Below are 26,103 nucleotides of genomic sequence, written 5' to 3' on the forward strand. Positions count from 1 at the left end.
CACCATGCGGTGCCTTGTGCCTCCACCACCCATGGGTTACACACAAGGGCTTATGATCACTTTCGGGGCGATCCCTTACAGCCATGTCATCAATTGTGTGCCAAAATGTCACACTTGCAAGGATATAATCTATCCTACTCTTGCTGTACCCGTCGTTAAATGTGTTAGCCTCAAGTCTATCTTGGGGCATCCTGCTATTTAATGCCCTTAGCTCCTTTTCTAAACAAATAGAATTAATCTGGATGACCCCCTCCATCCATTTTTTTACTGGGTCGAGTTCCAGTTTTGGAACTCCCCACTGGGCGTCTTCTTCATCAGTAAGCTGCCAATCTGGGGTGGCGAGCGGTTCAAAAGTTGTATTTAGATCACCCGCAATAATAACGTTGGTGTTCATTGAGTAAAGTTCGAGGAGGTTGTCCAAAGCCGCTAAAAATTGGGTCTTACCCCCTCGGGTTCCCCTCGCATAGACATTATAGATGTCAACATTCACTAGGAGACCTAGGTTTATTCTTTGCACCTGAATATCGTTGCTCATGGATGGAAGTTCCCTAATGCTTACACCTAATTCTTGAAGGATCCATATGGTTAGACCACCTGCCGGTCGACCTTTTACTCCTTTTATTGCTGGGACGTGAACATTTAAAAAACCTGCACAGAATTGTGGTGTCATAAGCCATGTCTCTTGGAAGAAACAGATATAAAAACCATTGACAAAAGTAAGCCATTCAGGGGTTGTAAATTTTGAACTCATACCAGCGATATTCCATGACATTAGTGAGCCCCTTGTGGGAGCATAACAAGTATGCAGTGAATCGTTTATGGGCCCCGGGGAGTTATTACTAGGCTGGTGCTGGTACTCTAGACAGGGAGTATATGAGGATCGTGTTTCGGTAGGTTTTACAAATCTGTTTGTGCTATTAGGATTTGTGGGTAGGTGGCTATCCCTAGGGGCAACTAAGTCATCAACTCTGGCAGTACATGGCCCATGCTCTCCTGTCAGTCAGTCGTTGCATTCTAACGTGGAGCTTCCCATCCTGCCAGCCATGAGCTTCCCAGAGTTTTGGTTGGCCTGACTGCCTGGCAGGAGCCTCCTTAGCTGAATGGAAGATTAGGCAGGGGGGCATGTTCTAAACTCAAGGGCAAACAGGTTTTCAGCCAGTTCCTCCCTCTGAAGGGTCAGTTCAATACAATCAAACTGTTGAGTGGTGTAGGTGAGCCTGCGCGCCTTTATGATGTCTCCCCTGATCACAGATCGGCATCCACTAACGTGGCGTATCCAGTGTATTGCGCTGTTGGTCAGAGAGTCTGCACTTTCTAAGCTTCTGTTTGGAGCTAGTTTAGGAACATTCGCCATGTATATTTTATTGTTATTAAGTACTTTACCTACATTCGGGTCCCTCCTTCCTTCCCCGTTATTGTACCAATGGTTTTCAGTTGGGCAAGTATTCCTTCTCCTATTGGTTAATGGGTACTCTCTCGATGATTCCACAGTTAGGGGCTTATGACTGTTTGGTATGGCAGGTGGTATTTTATTTATGGTGGAAGATGGTGCTATGGATTTTTTGTGTTTGGTCACCTCACTACACAGAGCAGTAGCTTTATGTTGCCCACCAGCATTTATGGCACCAGATAATTTTGCCTGGTGTAGGAGAGTAGGATCTGCACCTTATGTTGCCCCCACTTTTTTCTGATATTTACACTGGTTTCTGGCTATAGTCTGACTGGGACCCTGCTAATCAGGGCCTCAGCCTCTCTGTTCTCTCTAAACAACTTGGAGTGCATATTAGATGCACTAGTGATTGGATACTGTGGTACCTTATGAGCCCCTAGTATATGGTACATTAGGTACCAAGGGCATAGGTACTTCACAGGCCTACCAGGGGCTGAAGCATGTAATATGCCACCCCTGGGAAGCAGACTAAATCTGACACCACAGGCCTGCTACTGCAGCCTGTGTGAGGTAGTGGTAGCACTCCTCACCGAGATATAGGTTCACTATATCTCTCCCTGCACACACATTTAAACCTATCAGTCACCCCTAAGGCAGGCCCTATCAATCCTGAGGGCAGGGTGCTTGGTTTCCATGTGAGGGGCTGCCTCTGCCTGAGCAGGGCCCCTCTGCAGCTCTCAGAGTCTATTCTCTGGGGCTGTTTGTGAATGCGGTCAAACCATATCCTCTTAAGTGCATTATAACCTCGCGGTAAATGCTAACTCTGGGATGGCTGCATCAAAACATGTTGTGTTTGGTGTCAAATGCTTTGGAATCATACTCCCACACCAGTAACTGGTGTGGGAGTATGATCCCACCCTTCTAGAGGGATAGACATGTACCTACTGTGGAAACATGGTAGAATCCTGAAGAGCCCTGGCATCACAAAATAGATGCCACCAGTCACAGACACTGGGCTGCCCTCCTGCTGCTGACCAAAACTCGCAGTGGAGGAGGCCCAACAATAGGCATCCTGTCACAGGGAGGTGTGGTCACCTCCCAGACAGGGTTTAGTGTATTGGGGCTGGGTGGGTGCACTCCTAGAGTGCTTTGAAGTCCTGCACTGGGGGAGCAGTAGGCTTCTCTGTGCATATGCCAGCTCAAACCGGTTCAGGGGCTACCTGCCCATGCTCTGGCGTGAAACTGGACAAAGGGAAGTGGGTGTAGCCACCCACTCCCCTGACCCTCCCATAGGTGGGATCATAGAGCTAGTCCCTCCCTTCCTTCTAGTATAAGTTAGGGAGCCATTGCAAACTAGATATCCCTGGACGATGCTCCGAAGAGGAATCCTGGACCTTCGATGTTCCACTACCTCTGGAAGACTGAAGAATCTCCCTTGGAGTCAAGGAGTGACTCCCCTGCTTGGCAGGCACCAAAACTTTGAATCAATGGTCGCAAACTTTACCGCTCCCTGCAGCCCCAGAAGTGGCTTTTCTGACTTCTCCAAGGCCATCGTGAGACCCCAGTGACGCTGAGGCAAGTGGACCCCACGAGTGACGAGGAACCGCAATACCTGGGTACCGGGCACTATTTTCGAGTGCAACCCCTTCACGAAACTCTATGGAGTTGTGCATTGGACCACGTGTGGTCCAAGCCTCCAGCAGGATTTCAACCAAAGATCAGAGGCCTACCCCATCCCGAGTGACCGTGGGCCTCTGTTGAGTGAATCCTCCCGAGGCGTCTTTGTGATCCCTTGTCGGTTGACTTGTGAGTCCCCAGAAGACTTTTCTATAAAACCAAAGGGCTCGTCTGGTTGCTCCAGGCCTGCCCTGACTTACCTTCGCTGGGTGAGTCCCTCAAACCTTGCTGGTCTGCACCGCTGACTTTTTACACTTTCCACGAGACTTGCTGTTGCCAAGGCTTGTTGGCTACAATCTGGTCGCCGACACTTCAGTAAGCTGCAGACTTCATGGGACACGCTGAATCCAGCTCCTGGTTGTCGTCGACGCCTCCTGGACCTCGTGGCTGAAGAGTCAAGACACCCGTGGATCACCTGAAATCACCCGACAACTGTGGGCATCCATCTTCCTTGCCCCGGGTCACTGCCAAGTGACTTTGAACACTGTCCCCTCTGCTTTCAGGTCTTCCTTCTTCTGAATCCAGCCTTGGATTCCACTGGACACTTCTCCTGTCTTCACAAGCAGCAAGTCTTCTTTAGCTCCCATTGAAAACGACGCCGGGACCCGACACCAAAAGACACCTATGCACCCGGCTTCCCTGGGTGAGGTAACTCCAGCACTACGGTGCTCCTGTGGGTGTTGGCTCTAGAACTACTTACCCTGTAAGTGACTTGCTTTCTAGACTCTCCCGAAGTATCCTAAAACTCTACATTTCCAATCTCGACTTGCTCCATTGAAGTTAATTGGGATCCGCGGCTGTGTTCTCACACTGCATGCCTCTCCCATGGGTCCTTTGCTCTCCTGCCTTGGGTGGATTAGTGAGGCCCCAGCACTTCTGAAGGCCCTAGGCCTTGTCCCCTTGCAAATCATTATCTCCAAGTCTCTTTTTTAGTTTATGGTCTGGTACGCCCCTAGGGTCTCACCCATATCTGTGCTTAACTTGTTGTGAAATGTTGATTTGTGCATATGTCCTTGACTTCTAATCTCATAAAGAGATTAGTAGAGTGTGTCTAGTAATAAATACATATATATTTTATATATATACCTGTGTGGTGTCCTTTCATTTAATGATTCAGGAGATTATAAGGTAAAACAAGCTGCTACCACTAGGAAAGCTTTCTTAAAAAGGTTGTCTTAAACCTACTACCATAAGAGTCGAATTGTACTGGTGCAAGGTGGCCACTTTAACTAGTGACCAGCATATACCAGGCCAACTTCTCACATTGGTGGGCAGCGCGTGGGATTACAGCTTGCCATTGTATTACCAGAAAATCTCTATTTGAATTACTAACTAAAACCCACTATAGGTACTCAAGGTACACATAAAGTCAAGCTTAGTGTCAATAAGTTCTACTGAACTTAGAGCTGTGTGTCAAGGGATAGCACACCCTTTCTACAGCTCAAGCTAGGATCAGTAGGCCACAAACTAGTGTAGGTAGTACAACACTGCACAACACTAGAATGTCCTTAAGGGTTGGAACCAGTGGGTCCACCCAGCCTCAGTATAAGGACATGACTTTCTTTGACTTGAAAGCCATGTGTGCTGCAAGGCACCTAAGGATAGGACCGAGTCCCTCCACACTACACCTGATAGATCTGCTGACAGCAGATGACCTTAGATTAGCTCTAGGAGCCAATGAGTCTGAATCAGGGGGTGGGTCAATTACAGTGTCTGGGTCAGATGATGAAAATCAGGATGACCTGTACTCTGTGATTGAAGGGCCAGACACACAGGGGTCTGAAAAGGACAGAGGAATTCTCCCTAAGAGAACTGACAGAGTGGAGGAGAGGCCTAGGTCCCCTTCTAGGGAGTCTGACCACTCCTATCACTCTGGCAGAGAATCTGTCCAGCAGAGGAACTCCTACCTTCCTAGAAGGGAGACCTCCTCTGAGAGAATGTACAAACTGCTGCAGTATGAGGAAGCAAGATTTTCCCTCAAAACCAAGCAGTTGGCATTAAACAGAGAAGCCTTTGAGCTCCAGAGAGCTTCTAGAAGAGAGGGGTTAGAACCCCCTGGTGGCAGCAATAGTGTCCCTAGAGTTAGAGAATATATTCCAGACCATAGGAACCTGAGCAAGGTTGTTGCTCCCTACCAGAGTGGGGATGATATCCACAAGTGGATAACTGCTATGGAAAGGGCCTGTAGAGTACAACAGGTCCCCCAAAAGCAGTGGGCAGCAATCTTGTGGCTCTCCTTTTCAGATAAAGGCAGAGACAAGCTCCTCACTGTTAGAGAAGAGGATGCTGATGACTATGAAGTCCTGAAGAGTGCACTGATAGATGGGTTTGGCTTAACCACTGAGCAGTACAGGTTGAAGTTCAGAGACACCCAGAAAGCACTGACTCAGGACTGGATTGACTTTGTAGATTGTGCAACCAAGGCTCTGGAGGGTTGGCTGGTTGGCAGTAGGGTTACTGATTTCAAGGGATTGTATAATCTAATGAGAGAACAGATTCTTAATAATTGCCAGAACCAGTTGTTGCATCAGTACCTGGTGGACTCTGATCTGACCTCTCCCCAAGAATTGGGAAAGTAGGCAGACAAATGGGTCAGAACCAGGATGAGGCAGAAAACCCAGAACCAAGGGGGTGACACTAAGAAGCAGGATTCTAAGGGCGCTGAGAAAGGTGGGGATAAGTCAAAAGACCAGAAGTCTTCACAAGGGCCCCAAAAATCTGCATCTGGTGGGGATTCACAATCCAATAAAGGAAAAGGCCAAAAGAAGCCCTGGTGCAAATTCTGTAAACAGAAGGGGCACTGGACTTCTGACTGAAACAAGTCCAAAGACCAAACCACCACCACTCCTGCCCCTAAGGCAACTGGTCCCCCTAGTACAGCTACTGGTGGAAGTGGTACTCAGAATAAAGGCGTAGTAGGGTTGACCCTGGGTTCTAAAGTGGACTCTGGCCTAGCCAGAGTACCCACTCATTATTATAATGTAAACAATGGTTCCCTAGGGAAACTGTTAATTTCAATCATAATCAATCTGAAAATATATCAAAGAACCTAAATACAACACAGCATAAATAAACCAATCAAATAGTCAAATAATCACTTTTGATCAATGAATTATAATTTGGAAAACGACAATTTATTCTTGGTTCATTTCCATTTGGTATCAACTCGTTTGAATCTAAGCAATTAAACACAAATCCTACACACAAATTGAAATAGGCTGTATATACACTTTTTTAGAAAAACGACGCAGTGACAAAGTGAATAAGGTGACTTAGTGCAATAGTGAAAGTGTAAATATATACAATGTAAGCAAACGTTTCTTAAATAAAATCGAAATATACAAAAAACCTATTATTGTAAATAGTCCTCAACTTCCTTATAGATATATAGTAAACCTTGTAAGGCACATGTCCTATCGTTTTTTGAAAAAACAAGGAATTCAAAATGGTCAGGGACTGTGGAACCGTCAACGTTTCGACCCTACATCAACCATTCGTTGTAAACAGTCATATCGGGTCTTCTTCAGGACACTGGAGGTGTATAACAGCCTGGATAGTAGGTGGTGGAACAGATTTTCACAGAAATGTCGCAGTTGCCACTCGTTATGAATCAAAAGGAACTGCCAGAATTATGGAGAGTCTTTGTTCAAAGGGGAGGTCCATCTAAGTCTAGCTGAATGATTTTTTCTTTTTCTTTTCCTTTTATTTTCTGTCTCTCACCCTTCAATTGGCGAGACTTGTTATGGATTACTGGCTTCAAGATTGAGACTTAGCGTGTATCCCTACAAGGGTAGATACAGCCATCAGTAAACGAATTCAACTGATGTATTTCAATTATTCCCCTCACTTCAAAGGATGGTCCGCTCGCTTCCGACAACAAGAGTACCCACTCAGGCATTGCTGATTTGTGATGGGGGCATTGATATGTCCTTCCTAGTGAGCCCCAGTAATTTGGACAAATACAAACAGCAGCCTGTAATAAATGGCAAACAGGCTTTGGCATTCAGGGACACAGGTACTGGTGTCACCATGGTGGCAGAGGATCTTGTGGACCCTGGGCAGATCATCCTGGGTGAAATGTACCAGGTTACCAATGCAAGCAATGTCAGGACCAACCATAGTCTGGCAGTTGTGAATTTCTCCTGGGGAGGGGTAACTGGCCTCAAGAAAGTAGTAGTCAATGCAGACCTCCCTGTCGAATCTCTATTGGGCAATGATCTAGAGACTTCAGCTTGGTCTGAAGTAGAGTTATGGACTCATGCTGAGATGTTGGGCATACCTGCAGAGGTGTTTGCTGTGACCAGGTCACAGGCCAAAATGCATAACATTGAACCAGCTCTGGATCCTGAAACTATGGACCAGGTGTTACCCAAAAAGAGGAGCAGTAGGGTTAAGGCAGTGCCTTCCCCTCTGTCTCAGATCACAGATTCACCTCTTGAGGGAGGAGAAACAGATCCTGAAGAAGGAACTGCCCCAGAGGGACTTGAGACTGATCAGGTTGATTCTTTGGGGCAGGGGGCCCTTCTAGGGAAGATCTGAGTAAGGAGTAACAGTGCTGCCCCTCTCTTGAACCCCTCAGACAGCAGGCTGCTACTGAGGCTGCCGGGAATGCTAGTGGGTCCCATAAAGTTTATTGGGATGAGAGACTCATATATTCGGATGGTAGAGATCCAACCCCTGGAGCAACCAGGAGGTTGGTAATACCTCAGAAGTTTAGGGGGTTCCTCTTGACCCTAGCACATGACATCCTTTTGGCAGGTCACTTGGGCCAAAACAAGACCTGGGACAGGCTTGTTCCACATTTTCATTGGCCACATATGTCAGAGGACACCAAGGAGTTTTGTCGCTCCTGTGTCACTTGCCAAGCCAGTGGCAAGTCAGGTGGCACAACAAAGGCCCCCTGATACCACTACCTGTGGTGGGGGTACCCTTTGAAAGGGTAGGGATTGACATTGTTGGTCCCCTTGACCCTCCAACTGCATCTGGGCACAGATGTATCCTGGTGGTAGTGGATCATGCCACCAGGTACCCAGAGGCAATTCCCCTGAGGACCACCACAGCCCCTGTGGTGGCAGGAGCCCTCATTGGAGTTTTCTCCAGAGTGGATTTCCCAAAGGAGGTCATATCTGACAGAGGTACCAACTTCATGTCAGGATATCTAAAAGCAATGTGGAAGGAGTGTGATGTAACTTATAAATTCACTACTCCCTATCACCCACAATGCAATGGGTTGGTTGAACATTTCAACAAAAAGGGAATGATTAAAGGACTCTCAGAAAAGCTTAGGCGAAAATGGGACCTTCTTCTTCCCTGCCTTCTGTTTGCATACAGAGAGGTTCCACAGAAGGGGGTTGGTAACAGCCCATTTGAACTTCTGTTTGGGCATCCTGTAAGAGGTCCATTATGTTTGGTGAAGGAGGGCTGGGAGTTACCTCTCAAACCCCCCAAACAGGATGTGATGGACTATGTACTTGGTCTCCGCTCCAGGATGGCCGAATACATGAAGAAGGCAACTAAAAACCTGGAGGTCAGCCAAGAATTACAAAAAACTTGGCATGACCAAAAGGCTGTGCTGACTGTGTACCAGCCAGGAAAGAAAGTGTGGGTGTTGGAGCCTGTGGCCCCAGCAGCTCTCCAAGACAAGTGGAGTGGCCCCCATACCATTGTTGAGCAAAAGGGAGAAGTCATCTATCTGGTGAATCTTGGAACTCCCAGGAGCCCCCTGAGGGTGCTCCATGTTATACAGATTGAAACCATATGTTGACAGGGCTGACATGAGCTTGCTCATGGCAACTGATGAGGAACAGGAGGAGGAGAGTGACCCTCTCCCTGACCTGCTCTCACAGAACCCTGATGAGGGCCAGTAAATGGTGTTGCTTTGGCAAGCAGCCTCACTGACCATCAGCAAACTGAATGCAGACAAGTTCTGCAGCAGTACAGACATATGTTTAGCCTGACCCCTAGTCAGACTTCCTGGTGCACCCATGAGGTGGAAATTGGAGACAGTCTGCCTGTCAAGAGTAAAATCTACAGGCAACCTGGCCATGTCAGGGACTGTATCAGGACTGAAGTCCAGAAAATGTTGGGAGTTCGGTGTGATTGAGCCTTCAGATAGCCCTTGGGCTAGTCCAGTAGTCATTGTACCCACACCTCATACCCAGGGTGGTAAGAAAGAAATTAGGTTTTGTGTAGACTACAGAGGCCTCAATGCAGTCACCAGGACTGATGCCTATCCCATACCAAGGGCAGATGAGCTGATTGATACTTTGGCCTCAGCCAAGTATCTTAGTACATTTGACCTAACAGCTGGCTACCGGCAGATCAGGTTAGCTGATGATGTAAAAGCCAAAACAGCATTCTCAACCCCTGGTGGGCACTACCACTTTGTGGTGATGCCCTTTAGATTGAAAAATGCACCTGCCACTTTTCAGAGGGTGGTGAACAAAGTTCTGGCAGGGATGGAAACTTATTGCTCAGCTTATCTAGATGATATTGCTGTCTTTAGTTCCTCCTGGCAGGATCACCTGGTCCACCTCATACATGTTTTAGAGGCCCTGCAAAAAGCAGGCCTCGCTATCAAGGCCACTAAGTGCCAGATAGGGCAGAGTCAGGTTGTGTACCTGGGCCACCTATTAGGTGGAGGCCAGGTTCAGCCTTTACAGAGTAAAATCCAAACCATCATGGAATGGGTTGCTCCAACCACTCAGACACAGGTGAGAGCCTTTTTAGGCCTGACTGGGTACTATAGGAGGTTTGTTAAGGGGTATGGATCTATAGTGACCCCCTTGAATGATCCTACCTCAAAGAAAATGCCAAAAAAGGTTCAGTGGACAGCTAGCTGTCAGAAGGCATTTGAAGACCTAAAGCAGGCCATGTGCACTGCCCCCATCTTACAGAGTCCAAACTACACCAAAAAGTTCATTGTCCAAACAGATGCTTCTGAGCTGGGTGTGGGAGCTGTACTGTCTCAACTTAATGATGAAGGTCAAGACCAGCCAGTAGTTTTTATGAGCAGAAGGCTGACCCCTAGAGAGAAACGTTGGGCAGCTATAGAGAGGGAGGCCTTAGCTGTGGTGTAGGCCCTGAAGAAGCTGAGGCCATACTTGTTTGGCACTCACTTCATAGTTCAGACTGACCGCAAGCCCCTCCTATGGCTTAAACAAATGAAAGGTGAAAACCCAAAACTTTTAAGGTGGTCCATTTCCCTACAGGGGATGGACTATACAGTGGAACATAGACCTGGGACCCAACATGCCAATGCAGATGGACTCTCAAGGTATTTCCACTTAGAACATGAAGACTCAACTGGTCAAGGTTAGTTTAGTGTCCCTGCGTTTGGGGGGGTTTGTGTTGGAGAGTAGGATCTGCACCTTATGTTTCCCCCCCTTTTTTTCTGATGTTTACACTGGTTTCTGGCTATAGTCTGGCTGGGACCCTGCTAATCAGGGCCCCAGCCTCTCTGTTCTCTCTAAACAACTTGGAGTGCATATTAGATGCACTAGTGATTGGATACTGTGGTACCTTATGAGCCCCTAGTATATGGTACCTTAGCTACCAAGGGCATAGGTACTTCACAGGCCTACCATGGGCTGAAGCATGTATTATGCCACCCCTGGGAAGCAGACTAAATCTGACACTACAGGCCTGCTACTGCAGCCTGGGTGAGGTAGTGTTAGCACTCCTCACCGAGATATAGGTTCACTATATCTCTCCCTGCACACACATTTAAACCTATGAGTCACCCCTAAGGCAGCCCCTATCAATCCTGAGGGCAGGGTGCTTGGTTTCCATGTGAGGGTGTGCCTCTGCCTGAGCAGGGCCCCTCTGCAACTCTCAGAGTCTATTCTCTGGGGCTGTTTGTGAATGCGGTCAAACCATATACTCTTAAGTGCATTATAACCTCGCGGTAAATGCTAACTCTGGGATGGCTGCATCAAAACATGTTGTGTTTGGTGTCAAACACTTTGGAATCATACTCCCACACCAGTAACTGGTGTGGGAGTATGATCCCACCCTTCTAGAGGGATAGACATGTACCTACTGTGGAAACATGGTAGAATCCTGAAGAGCCCTGGCATCACAAAATGGATGCCTCCAGTCACAGACACTGGGCTGCCCTCCTGCTGCTGACTGAAACTCGCAGTGGAGGAGGCCCAACAATAGGCATCCTGTCACAGGGAGGTGTGGTCACCTCCCAGACAGGGTTTAGTGTATTGGGGCTGGGTGGGTGCACTCCTAGAGTGCTTTGAAGTCCTGCACTGGGGAAGCAGTAGGCTCCTCTGTGCATATGCCAGCTCAAACCGGTTCAGGGGCGGCCTGCCCCTGCTCTGGTGTGAAACTGGACAAAGGGAAGTGGGTGTAGCCACACACTCCCCTGACCCTCCCATAGATGGGGTCATAGAGCTAGTCCCTCCCTTCCTTCTAGTATAAGTTAGGGAACCCTTGCCATTGCAACCTAGATATCCCTGGACGATGCTCTGAAGAAGAATCCTGGACCTTCGACGTTCCACTACCTCTGGAGGACTGAAAAATCTCCCTTGGAGGAGGCACCAAAACTTTGAATCAACTGTTGCAAACTTTCCCACTCCTGCCGGAGTCTGAAGTCCCTGCAGCCCCAGAAGTGGCTGTCCTGACTTCTCCAAGGTCATCGTGAGTCCCCAGTGACGCTGAGGCAAGTGGACCCCACGAGTGATGAGGAAACGCAATACCTGGTACCGGGCACTATTTTCGAGTGCAACCCCTTCACGACATTCTACAAACTTGTGCATTGGACCATGTGTGGCCCAAGCCTCCAGCAGGATTTCCACCAAAGATCAGAGGCCTACCCCATCCCGAGTGACGGTGGGCCCCTGTTGAGTGAATCCTCCTGAGGCGTCTTTGCAATCCCTTGCTGGTTGGCTTGTGGGTCCCCAAAAGACTTTTCTACAAAACCAAAGGGCTCCCCTGATTGCTCCAGGCCTGCCCTGACTTACCCTTGCTGAGAGAGTCCCTCCGACCTTGCTGGTCTGCACCGCTGACTTTTTACACTTTCCACAAGACTTGCTGTTGCCAAGGCTTGTTAGCTCCAATTTGGTCACCAACACCTCAGTAAGCTGCAAACGTCGTGGGACACGCCGAATCCAGCTCCTGGTTGTCGTTGACGCCTCCTGGACCTCGTGGCTGAAGAGTCAAGACACCCGAGGATCACCTGAAATCACCCGACGACTGTGGGCATCCATCTTCCTTGCCCCGGGTCACTGCCAAGTGACTTTGAACACTGTCCCCTCTGCTGTCAGGTCTTCCTTCTTCTGAATCCAGCCTTGGATTCCACCGGAGACTTCTCCTGTCTTCACAAGCAGCAAGTCTTCTTTGGCTCCCATTGAAAACGACGCCGCGACCCGACACCAAAAGACACCTATGCACCCGGCTTCCCTGGGTGAGGTAACTAGAGCACTACGGTGCTCCTGTGGGTGTTGGCTCTAGAACTACTTACCCTGTAAGTGACTTGCTTGTAGACTCTCCCGAAGTATCCTAAAACTCTAAATTTTCAATCGCGACTTGCTCCATTGAAGTCAATTGGAATCCGCTGCTGTGTTCTCACACTGCATGCGTCTCCCGTGGGTCCTTTACTTACCTGCCTTGGGTGGATTAGTGAGGCCCCAGCACTTCTAAAAGCCCTAGGCCTTGTCCCCTTGCAAGTCGTTATCTCTAAGTCTCTTTTTTAGTATATGGTCTGGTACGCCCCTAGGGCCCCAGCCATATTTGTGCTTAACTTGTTGTGAAATGTTGATTTGTGCATATGTCCTTGACTTCTAATCTCATAAAGAGATTAGTAGAGTGTGTCTGGTAATAAATACATATATATTTTATATATATACCTGTGTGGTGTCCTTTCATTTAGTGATTCAAGAGATTATAAGGTAAAACAAGCTGCTTTACATTCCTCTAAAGACTTAGCCTGAAGGCTGCTCTCAACAGCTACCACTAGGATAGCTTTCTTAAAAAGGTTGTCTTAAACCTACTACCATAAGAGTCGAATTGTACTGGTGCAAGGTGGCCACTTTAACTAGTGACCAGCATATACCAGGCCAACTTCTCACACCTGGACAGCGCTTTGACTAGGTGGAGCAGAGTTATTATCTCTCAGGTTTACGCTATCTTGATTTCGGGCCCGCTATCTGACATAAGCCTAACCATGGAAGTTAGATTATCAGTCAATATCCTCAGGGTTCCTAAATCGTCTCGAAGTGCGTACCCCACCTGAGCTAGGTCCTGGAGAGCTGATGTGTGATTTGTAGCTGGCTCTGCTTTTATTTCTGATGGTAGGTCAGGTAGCTGTGTATTACTCTACCCCTGGGTGTTTGACAATAAAGCATATCTATTTGGGCAGGATACTGTGGGTTCGTAAGTTTGGGGGTGGCTACCGTCAGTTGGTTGGGGACTACCAATGCTACCAGCCAAGACACTTGCCTTCACTGGTCTCACTCCTCTCTCGCCCCGTGTGGCCTTCAAACCTTTTTTATACCTAAGGAACATAGCAGGAATAGCGGGACACTTAGGCAGGCTTTCTCTCCCCATTTGGGCTGTGCTGGGGAGGCCAGATCCCTGTCTAAATGCAAACTTGGCTCAGATACTAAAATATCCTCGCATTCCTCAATTAGTGTATCTATTCGGTCAAGTACGCAATTACTGCCAGCGTGCTTAGTTATCCTTCTGACCTTTTTCCCTTTGCGAGATTTGCGAGCATTGCCAGCATCAACCCCCCCTTCTCCACCTACCATGCTCTTTCTTTTTCCCATAACAATAGGATACACCCTACTGTATAAATGGACTTCCAGGTTTAACTATACTAGATTTCAGGAGGAGTCCAAATTTCCTCCACGTGTGAATACAGGTATGGAGGGAAAGCAAACAGTACCTCTTATGTCCGTAATTAACCCTCGCCTTTCTCCAACTCCAGATGATTGACAAAAGAAGGGTGGCCCTGCCCTGCCTCTTCCTGGCAATGACAGGCAAGGACAGGCCCGCCCTTGGCCCGGGCTTTGCCCGGGCGTGGCCTGCGCCACGGGGGGAGGCAGAGCTTTAGCGCAATGTTAGGCGCCTCCCCCTCACTAGCGGCAGCTGTGTGTGCATGCACTGCACACTGGGACCTGTAGTGCACCTGACTGCTGGCTGGTAATGTGGTACAAAGATGGATGGCGTCCGACGTTGTCCTGGGACTCCGGTCCCACCGGTACAAGAAAACAGGCAAAGATGACTCCCGTGGGCAATGGGGAGCTGCAGAGGGGTAGAGTTAGGCAGACTGGTGTCCCGCTCTGCAGGGGAAGAGGCAGCGCTTTAGCACAATGTCTGGGTCTAGCGGCAGCTGTGTGTGCGCGCACTGCACACTGGGACCTGTAGTCCCCCTGTCTGCTGGCTGGTACTGCGGTACAAAGATGGATGGCGTCCGTCGTTGTCCTGGGACTCCGGTCCTACCAGGACAAGAAAACAGGCAAAGATGACTCCCGTGGGCAATGGGGAGCTGCAGAGGTGTAGAGTTGAGCAGACTGGTGGGCACTTGCTCAAACCCCATAGCCTTGGGTTGAAAGTGCCATCACATGGGCCAGCACCCCATAAAATAGACGTAGATGTCGGTATACAGCTACAATGACCAACCACACATAAGACAATCACAATAAATACAACAATACAAATGTAAAAAAAACTGTGGAATTAATAACAGCAACAAATAAAAAACTAAAGACGAGTATACAACAAAATTTCATCAGAGGTTCTTTCACAGTTCATCATGACTTCATCAAATTCAGTCCCCTATGGTGATCAATCTGTCCTGCTACCTAATAACTTTTGCCTCACTTACTATGCTATATGCAGGACCTTAGGGGCTCATTAGGATGGTGGGCGGAGGCACATCCGCGGTGCTGTCGGAAAATGTCATTTTCCGCACTCCAGCAGCGGTCCTCACGCCCGCCATATTACAATGGGCAAACATAGCCCATTTTCCATCCAGTGAGGAGTGACGTAGACCGCCAGAAATTTGCACCCGCCACCATGGCGGAGGGAGCCAATAGAGACCCACCGCCGTGCGGATTGACAGCCCATCACACCGCAGTGGAGAATCCACCCACCCAGAGACGGCGGAAGCACAACAGCGTAGCACGAAACCAGACTCACGGTCTCCTCCACCCGGTCCTGACAGCAATTGATCCACCTCTTCAAGCGATTCCGATGCTTTACCTCATCCACAACCAGCAAGTAATGCTCCATCGCGGACAGCGCCGCAGGTGTGCAAAAACACAACTCTGCACACAACCACAACACACAACTCCTGTGCTGACATACGTTTCCTGTCCACATCAGACACGCTGGTGGGGACAGGAACATATCCTCCAGTGTACCCACACATGTCCTACCTATCAGAAAGTCACCCCTCCGCATTCGGGTCACCCATCAACCGCAAAATCACTGCAATGTCCCGGTCACATCACCACAGGGTGAAGATGCGGGAAAACCTGCACACAATGTAGTAGGCAGGGCCGGCGCCAGGCATGGGCAGTCCGCAAAGATTTACAGGGCTCCACCTCCACCCTTCTCAAACTATGCTTCCCACATCCATTTGGGAACATGCTGTGTGCCCCCCCTGGTGCCCCCCTGCACAATTAATCTGCCAGGTGTAGGCAGACCTAGCACCTCACACACCAAAGGACAAGGGAGCCTGACTTGGAAGGTGGGGGTGAAGGGGAACACCCTGCACAGAAGCTCAGGGGCTGGACAACCCTTCTCCTCACAACTACTTCCCACTCATGTGAAGCAAACTGAGTATGATCACAAAATGAAGACTCACACTGCCTATAAACATCCACTGAACTGTTCACACTGCCTGTCAAGTCACACACAAACACCCAACACTGACACCCAGACACATACTCATACCATAGGTCAGCAGCAATGACAGGCAAGAAATGGGCCAGCCAAAAGGGAAGTGTACAGTGCTGGAAAACCATAGAGCAAGCCACATAGCATCTGTACATCACATGTAACAGAAGGAACATATCACACCACCCTTAGGCCATCAAATCAGAAGTGGGTGGCACAGTGAGTGAAATTAAACCAAAGTCACCCCTGTGCAACAACTCAGGGAGACATCAATGCAAGCCATGCATAGGCACAGGAATGATAGGAAGTGTCTGAAGTCATACAGTGACCAGCCATACATCTGTCTTAACTTACTTCACGTGTTTGTCATCAGTATAACACACATGGCCCATTGTCACAATCCCTGACTGTCCAACTCAAGTAGGACCTTCACACATACCCATCCTCTACCCACTTCACACCTGCAACACTCAACACCTGTGAGAAACACACATAATGGTCAGAATGGTGTCCTGTGAGTTCAATGACAACCGATCACACTCCCTGTGGTGCATCCACAAACATCACACTCACACTCAGGGATGCCTGAACCAATGCAGACACAGAAACAATAGCCAAACACAAAGCTCACAAACAACATCCACAGAAGTCCAACAAGCCCACACATGGGCAGCCAAACAGTGGAAAGGCAATGTGACCCTAGGCAGAATAGGAGTACACAACATTGTCACTCAGGGCCAATGCACAGACACCATACCTCGACACAAACAAGAAGTGCATCCTCAAAAATCAATCATAAACACTAACTGGGATCAATGGGACAATCAGCTAACACAGACAGCGACACCACACCACTCATAAAGTGAACAAGGTGCCATAATGTACCACAAACATGCACATGCACAATCCTGACAAGTGACAGGTCACAAATAGGAGAACAAACCACCAATGTGCACTCAAAACAAGCCCAGTATCAAGAATGCTTGCTTCATGTGTCAGACACACAAGTAATGCACACTACACCTCCAACACACATATGAATGTATCACACAGCAACAACTACTCACACACATTGTCATACAAGTAGTACATCACACACACACACATAGCATCTGTCAGTAGAAAGAGCCAAAACAGGCCAAACATTGCATACATCCACAACAAAAACACAACGGATGCACATACCAATCCATCACATTGCAAACTCAGCTGGACATAAGGGGGATGCACACCAAGCAAGGACAAGGCAACATACACTGACAACACTGCATGCACACCGAGCAGTGTGCACACAAACCGAATCAGTAGCACACGCATCTGAGTGCCACACCATGAACTCCCACAACACACATCATCACAGCACACAGAGAACATCACACTCAGGAAGGGTAGCAGTACCTCAGCAAACACACATACTGCTTACCCAACACCCACAGATGCACAAATAAGGGAAACCGAGGGGCAAACAACCAGACTAGAGGACTGTGCGGCCCAAAGCAATGTACTGCACAGGTACACATTACATGGAACACACGTGTGCAGTTGGCATTGCAGGGGCACACGCACACCAACACTACTCACAATGACAGCCCATTCACACGGTATGCTACAACAACAGTTGATGGACAGAATGCAGAAAAATGTCATAAATTCACCCCAATACAGACTTCTGGGCCTTAATCCATTGTATTTTTGCTCACCATGCCGTTCTAGTTTAAACCCAGCTATAGGCAAATCAGTCTTGACCCTGTGCCTCATGGGAACAGTCCAGCCCGAACTGCCAAGCCAGGTCCTCCCTGGACTGGAAACAAGCATTCTAGGACCGGTTTTCGGGTTTCACCCCTCTTCAGCTAGAATAGCTTGATTCCAGTGGCATGGAGAGCACGGGACTCAAGTCTGGGCATACCCATCCCACTTGGGGTGACAAATGCAAAAACAACAGTTGATGGACAGAATGCAGAACAATGTCATACATTCACCCCAGTACAGACTTCTGGGCCTTAATCCATCGTTTTGTTGCTCACCATGCTATTCCAGTTTGAACCCAGCAATATGCAAATCAGTCTTGACCCTGTGCTTCATGGGAACAGTCCAGCCTGTACTGCCACCCAGGTCCACACAGTATGACCACTCAAGGTCACATATCTGAATGTACCCATGTGACTAGGAAGACAGGCCTACACAAGATGACCACACATAAACACTGCTGTACACACATCAAGAAAGATCACACAGATATAATGGACCCTGGCCACCATGCTAGTAATCCTGTGGATAGAGTCACCTCTGTTGTGGTATTGCATCATAACATGACATATGATGAGTAGGATAACAGTAGATCATCACAAACAACCATCATTGCACCCTCAAGCCTCAGAGTCAAGAGTGACTAAAGTGCCTGTCAAACTCTGAAAAAGTAAAACAATCAATTGGCAATGTTAAAGTGGCATACAGAGCATTTGTCACATGCAACCATACCCATACAGAAATTATTTTATTTAGCAAGGACACTGACAAAGCAGACAACAGGAGTAACTGTCTTTATTACATATCACCCAGATAGGCATCAACATTAGAAAACAGCAAGGCCATTAGCCAGTCCATAGTTCAAAGTATGTACATGTGTGTATGAGAACCTGCAAAGGGAATGGGCATCCAAAGTGACAAGCAGCAAGGCCATTGGCCAGTCCATAGTTCAAAGTATGTACATGTGTGCATGAGAACATGCACAGCGAGTGGGCATCCAAAGTGACAAACAGCAAGGCCATTGGCCAGTCCATAGTTCAAAGTATGTACATGTGTGCATGAGAACCTGCACAGGGAGTGGGCATCCAAAGTGACAAACAGCAAGGCCATTGGCCAGTCCATAGTTCAAAGTATGTACATGTGTGCATGAGAACCTGCACAGGGAGTGGGCATCCAAAGTGACAAACAGCAAGGCCATTTGCCAGTCCATATTTCAAAGTATGGACATGTGTGCATGAGAACCTGCACAGGGAATGGGTAACACCGTACACTGCCATGGTAATCACCACAGCTCTGGGGATACAGATGGGCAGTCCAGGCACCGCTGTGGGAGAGATGGGTTTGGGAGGGGGGCTTTGCCTCAGACTTGGCTGTCAGTTGAACTGGGAGGTGGCTGATTGTCAGGGACCGTTGGAGGACTGGACCTGGGAGAGAGATGACCAGCTGAGGTAGAGGCATCAGTGGCTTTGGGAGCCGGAGGGCTGCTTGGACCGGGTGGCATGGTGGCACAGGGAGGCTGAGACATGCTGACGTGAGACACAGTGTGTGAGGGTGATTGTGGAGGGCTGCCTTGGGGATTCGATAGCCAAGAATTGTCTTGGTAGGAGTGGGAAGTGGGGCGGGCACAACAACCTCACTCTCCACCAAAGGTGCATTAGGTGCATCAGGTGCAGGTAGTGCCCCTCCCTGTGGGGATTTGCTGGATCTGGTGGTCCGCTTGGCCTGGCCTTGCCTTTTCCCCTCCATCCTCTGTTGACCAGGTGAACCCCCCACATTGCCCTCCTTTCCCAGCTTCACAGGGGTGTGGGTGGGAGTTGAGGTTGTGGGTGAATCTGCCTTAGAGAGCTGTTTCTGCGGACTCTTTGCAGGCACCAGCTTCACAGCAGGCAGGGCAACTGTTTGTTTGTCTTTGGGACCAGGTTTGGGGATGGGAGTGTCCTTGGATGGGGATGCATGTGAGTCTGAGGCCTGCTTCTTGGCATGATGCCCCTGAGTGTCACCTGAAGGGCTTTTGCCTTGGTGCTCCTGTGTGACTGTTTTTTGTTTCGGGGATGGTGTCTGCGCTCTGGCCCGCTTGGAGTGCTGCTGTTGTGTGCTGCATGTTGAGTACTTGGAGGGCTGTGGTGTGTGGTCACTCTTGTCAGATGTTACTACTGGCAGGGTGGTTGCTGAAGGGACTGGAGCTGGACTCTGAGCCTGTGACTGCTGAATGGCTGACGTCACTGTGGAGGACAAAGACTGGACAGTTCTGTGTAGCCCATCCATGTCAGAATGAATGCCCTCCATGATGGCAACTACCTGTGCCAACTTCTTGTCATGATCCTGGAAGGCATTCAGGAGAGTAGTCTGACCCACACACAGCTGGCAGAAAAGGTCCACGGCCTCAAGACTGAGTGGTGGTCAGATTTCTATTTTTTCAAAATTGACCACGTCCTGTCTGGCCATCAATATTGAAAACAAAATAAGGTGGTCAGATTCCTATTTTTTCAAAATTCAACACTGAGTGCAGCAGGGGAGACAGGGGCAGGAGCAGCAGTGCCTGGGGGAAGGACACTCTACCCTTCTTACTGCTGCGGGCACGGGCAGCACTGATGCTAGTAGGGTGGGCACTGGACGATGTGTGGTGGAAGAAGAGGCAGATTTCCCACTCCCTGTGCTTGCTAACATCGAGGAGTCAGAGCTGGCGTCAGATGACGTTGAGGTTGTTGTTTCAGGGCGTGACTCCTCAAGGGCACTCCTGTCCCTTTCTGAGGCGCTGGTCACATCAGTGTGAGTGAGCTCATGTGTAGCAGTTGTGCAAGATGCCTCGCCACTGGTATCCACTGGTATTCATCCCCTGTCCTTCTGTGCCCTCGGTAGATGCTGCAATAGACAGTAGGTTCAGTATAGTGCCATACTCACAAACATCATATGCAAGCAAAGTACAAAACTATATCATGATACCCCCATGTTGCACACCACACTGTGCAGTCTGCATGTGCAACCTGAATGCAAAACTCAGAAGATGCATGGTAACATGCATACTTGGCATTAATGACCCATGTGATGTTCACACAGCCAAATAGCTTGCCCGTTCCTCCATGTAACCTGACATACAGATTTCTGTAAGCATACCTACATGCCTGTAGGTGAGATAGATGTAATCTCAACATGTTGTCACAGTCACATATGGAGTTACTTTAAGGGGACAACACAGATACTGACTCCAGAATGTCCATGAGCTACTGATGTCCACCATGTTGTGTTTTGAAGCACAACGAGCATTGCACATTGGTGTCAGATGTGTAGTTGTCACAATTTTGAGGTCAGGCACTGCACACATCAATGAAAGCACACTAAGATGAGGTACAATGCTGTTCACTGCCCAGTGATGTCCATGACACCCTTAACGCAGCCGATGCCATAAGGCCACATCTCATCATGCAATGTCAAGGGCCATTATATTAAACACATAAGAGAGTACATGTAGCATAAATGCATGACAGCTGCACTCAACATAGAGGCCACTTACAAGCCATTGCATCACACTAGAAACATCACAGAGCTCCGCACTGGCTCAGGGTTGGTATACATGCAGTCACTCACACCCAAAGTCACCCTTCGCAGAATACTCACCCCCAACTTGCTGCTGATGGGCACTCAAACGTCCATCCAGCTCTGGCTGTGTCACTGCCAAGATGCGGGCCATTAGTGGTGTCATGCTCCTGCGCGCCAACCTTCCAGTCCGAGGGAGCAGCCCCAGCGTCATCTCTGCCACATTTTTGCTCAGCTGGCAGATGTCACCCCACCTCTTGTGACAGTGTGTGTGCCGTAGGTTGGAGACACCCAGATCCCGCACCTTGTGTGCAATGACCCTCCATAAGGCCTTATGCTGGTGGACTTTAAGCTGCGGGCTTGGGAGACAAAAAGAGGACGTTTCAGTGACACTGGGTTATGTACCACTGTGTCTCAGTACAGGAGCATGCACAAACTTAGAACAGCTATACAGATATGTTCAACAGAGGCCATACAGCATGACACGTAGTACATTAGCATCAGATAATCATATAGAAATGCATGATGGTGTGAGGATGGACACAGTCCCTGGCAACCTCATACACATGCAGAATGCCAGCAGAGAAAGCAATGTGAAGAAGGCCCTCATCTGTGATGCAGTATGTGAGGGAGCAAGACATACATTACATTGGAAATGATGTTTCGGGGCAGACTCACTGTGACCAACACTACACACCCTCAATGTCATTGGCCTGTGAATGGCTCACTGTGTCATGGAGGTCACATTTAGGGACATGATCTTACATTCTCATACCCTTCTCACAAGGTCTGTCTTGTGCTGTCCACAGTACTAAGATAGCTCATTGATGAATAGGGTGCCAGACAACACATATGTCTCACTCTGTCCATTCTTTGATGGGTCCCTGTCAAATTGTGCAGGCCAGGGGTGATCACACTAAGGTTAAACGTGGCCCATATGAACAGTCACATGCATGTACAATATTAGAGGGCAAACAGTGCCTACACATGCGAGTCAGTACACATAATGAAAAGGATGGGAGGAGGATGTTTCAGAAGTACAACAATCTGCTGTGTCATATGGGAATTTCCACCAAGAGTGTCACCCTCAGGCATTTCACTCTTGTGCATAATGCTTACATATCCATGGTGGCAATATGAAGGTCAAGCACTTCCTTCAGTACCCTCTAGACGAAAAACCTTTGTAATGTCACAAATGAGCATGTGAAAACCTCATGGACTCAGACATCCATTAGCACAGGCAATGTTTGTTCTGACTTCCACCTTATAAACCAGCAGTGTCACAGTATGGCTGCAAAAACACTCCATTTCCCTCCCATCCTGAAATGCAGTCAGGGATCTGTGGAAATTAGGCTACAAACCCCATTTACCTGAAGTCATCATGCTAGGCAGTGTATCACACAAACTCACACTCACAGGCACATACTGCAGCAGATACACTTCATGTGTGCACTCTTTGCACTCTCCTACTTTCACTCTGAAACACTTACCATGACATCAGGAGCACCATACAGCCTCCCATACTGCGAGAGAACTAGTCCAACAGGACCTCCATCTCTGTGGTGAAGGCAGGGACAGGCCCTGATATTCTCAGTTCTCGCCATCACTAGGTCCAGGAGACAGGAACAGCAACAGTTAGTTGGTGGTGAAGAGTGTCAGTTAGCAGTGTCTGGATGCAGTGGAAATGTGTGGCTCTCTCCCAGACATATATAGCCCCCTGGGGTTGTTTCAGTGGTACTCAGCTGCTGCAATTGGTGTTCCAGGTCAGCTTTTTTCAAATGTGACCAATGACCGGCCCCGCGGTAGCAGAGCACGCCTACCGGGATTTTCAAAAGTGCATTTCTCTACAGCGATTGTGGTTGCCATTGGCTGAAAGGGCATGGGCAATGGCGGTGCCACACCGCGGGGCCCAGGCGATCCCTACAGCAATCGTGCATCTTTCAATTGCATCCAATGACCGGCCCGCGGTAGCGGAGCACGCCTACCACGATTTTCAAAAGAGCATTTCTCTACCGCTATTGCGGTTCCCATTGGCGGTATTGGCATTGGCTGTGCCACACTGCAGGGGCCAGGCGGTCGCTTCCGCGATTTGGCATCTTTACATTGGTGCCAATGACCGGCCCGCGGTAGCGGAGCACGCCTACCGCAGTTCTCAGCATTGAACAGTAGACACTTACTATGAATCATGCCACCAGATAGTGTAATCAATTGCTAGTGTGACATTTAACTCACTGTTGCCTACACATGCCATGTCGGTGCACAGAATTGCATGCATTGGCATGTACTCCCTCACATGTGACTTATGATGTTGTTGTGCAAGTACACAGATCTGTTGTGTGAGTGACTCTCAAATATGTACACATGTCAATGTGTGAGATGGTTAAGCAACCCAGCGTCATGATGAACTTACTCCATAATGTGCCTATTTCACTGTGTAGATTGCTGGACTCATGTCCATACTTGATATTTATGCACACACTGTGCTCATTGTGTTGGTAATGGGTGCCCTGTCTGAATCATGCAAGAAGGTGTGGCAGGTACAGCAGCTACGTAGACGCCAGCAGTGTTGCTGTTTCACAGATGTGCTGTGTTGACTACTCTCAGGGCTGGTGACACAGGATGTTGGAATGTACCATATGGCATTCACATAGTCTGAATCTGTTTTGGGGGTACTCACTGTGTACATGCTGGACACGTGTTCAACTACTTTGGATCAAGGTGTCTCTCCGTGTGAATTGTGCTGTAAGCTGTTGTTTCTGGCCAGTCATTGTTGGCACTGTGTCAGTCAAAACGTAAGATGGTTAACACATCTCATAGGGGGATTGAATTGGCACATGTCCCCTTTCATCTTACCTAGGAGGCGACCAAATGTGCATCGTCCATTCACATTGCTTGCGGACATGGAGGATGAGGACATCATACGTAAATTCTGTTTGGGCCGACCTACCAAGACCTATGTGCTCAGTTGGAGCCCCATCTAAGGCCTCACAGAACATATCCGACTGCTTTGACACCAACGTGTAAGGTAATGGCAGCCCTGCATTTCTTTGCAACTGGTTCACAGTGGCTAGCGCAGGTGGGATATCTCAACCAATGTTCAGCATGGTGCTATGTGATGTCCTGTCTTTCCCAGGAGACATGAATTGGCAGCTGTGAAGGGTGAATTTTATGACCTTGCCCACATCCCCAATGTTGTTGGTGCCATTGACTGCACACATGTTGGCCTGGTTCCACCACAGGCACGTAAGCACATCTACAGGAACAGGAAGCATTTCCATTCCATCAATGTGCAAGTGGTATGCCAAGCGGATATGATAATCTCACCGGTCTGTGCCAAATTTCCAGGATCCGCACATGAGTCCTACATACTGTGTAACAGCATCGTGCCATAGCTGATAGCAAATCTGCATCCAGAGCGTGCGTGGATTGTGGGTGAGTACACAGAGCTAAGTAGCGTGCTGTATGTGTGACATGTGTCCTCTGCCACAGTTATGTTACAAAATTGGTCTGTGTATCTCACACCTAGGTGACTCTGAATATCCCAACCGGCCTTGGTTGCTGAGCCCACTAAGGAATCCCAGCACGCAGGGTGAAATCCTCTACAATGAGGCCCATGGAAGGACACGTCGTGTGGTGGAGCGTACCTTTGGTCTTCTGCAGTCTAGATTTCGGTGTCTGGACAAGAGTGGAGGTGCACTACTCTACTCTCCCCAGAAGGTGTTAGATCATAGCTGCATGCTGCATGCTCCACAACTTGGCCTTGCGCAAAGAGATCCCCCTGCTCCTGGACGAGGATGAGCAGCAAATGCCCCCGCCTGTAAACCCACACATGTCCAGTGACGAGGATAGTGTAGAGGAGGAAGGTGTGACCTGCGTCAACAAATCATCAACCACTACTTCCCTTGAGTGTGAGTGACATTGTACAACAGTGACATTGTCTGCTATCTTTGATGGTTGTGCAAAAGGGAGCTTTCTGACTGCTGCCTGTCGTTGGCTCTGTGCTGATGGCTGATGTTTGTGGCACAGTGTAGTCATGACCAGCCACATGATGTCTATGTTGATATTGTTTCTCATTGTAATGTGTGCTGGGTTGTGTGCCTTGATGGCTAGTGTTGTGTACTGGCTGTGATGCCATCACCTGACAAGTAAATGTCGTTCTCTCGTGTCTTTCTAGGTCCCTTCAGCATCTCAATGCCTCGTCACAATCCTAGCTTTAGGTACATTGGAATCAGAGTCAACATTGTATATCCTGTGATAAACATGGAGCTGACACAAAGACATAGGTGTGTAAAGAGTGTTCATTTACAAAGATTGTTTGTAACAGACAAGTGGGGTTTAAGAAAACGGTGCAAAGTGAATCAATGAATTGTCAGTGATGGTAGACGAGACAATAGAGTAGTCACCACATTGATATGGTGACACAGTCCAACAGACACCTCCCATCAACATGGCAGAGTGGGTAAGGATAGTCAAAAAAGTCAATGTCAAGGAGAAGAGAGGTGCCATCTTGGCTGGCTCTTTGACTTGCGTGTGGCTGGTGCTTTGCCACGTGATCCTCCTGTAGGGTTTCTAGGATGGCCCCTTTTGCGTTTTCCGGGGAGGGGCCTCTGCTGCGGGCTCAGCGGTGTCTGAGGAGTCATCCTGTTCCAGCTCACCCCACTCTGTAGCCACAGCTGAGGTGGTGGGTATAACGTCCTGTGGGCCACTGGAGGGAGGTTGAGCTGTCCTTTTGGCCGCATGACTGTTCCTCAGAACACCCACAAGCTGACCCATGAGGTCCACCATTTGGCCCATATGTGTGTCCATGGACCTCAGCAGCAGTCGGAGCTCACGTACTTCTTCCAGAACCTGGCCCACATGTCCCTGGGTTTGTTCATATGCCCCAAGGACTCGGGCGATGT

This window comes from Triturus cristatus, chromosome 6, assembly GCF_964204655.1.
Source record: "Triturus cristatus chromosome 6, aTriCri1.1, whole genome shotgun sequence".
Classification (NCBI taxonomy): domain Eukaryota; kingdom Metazoa; phylum Chordata; class Amphibia; order Caudata; family Salamandridae; genus Triturus; species Triturus cristatus.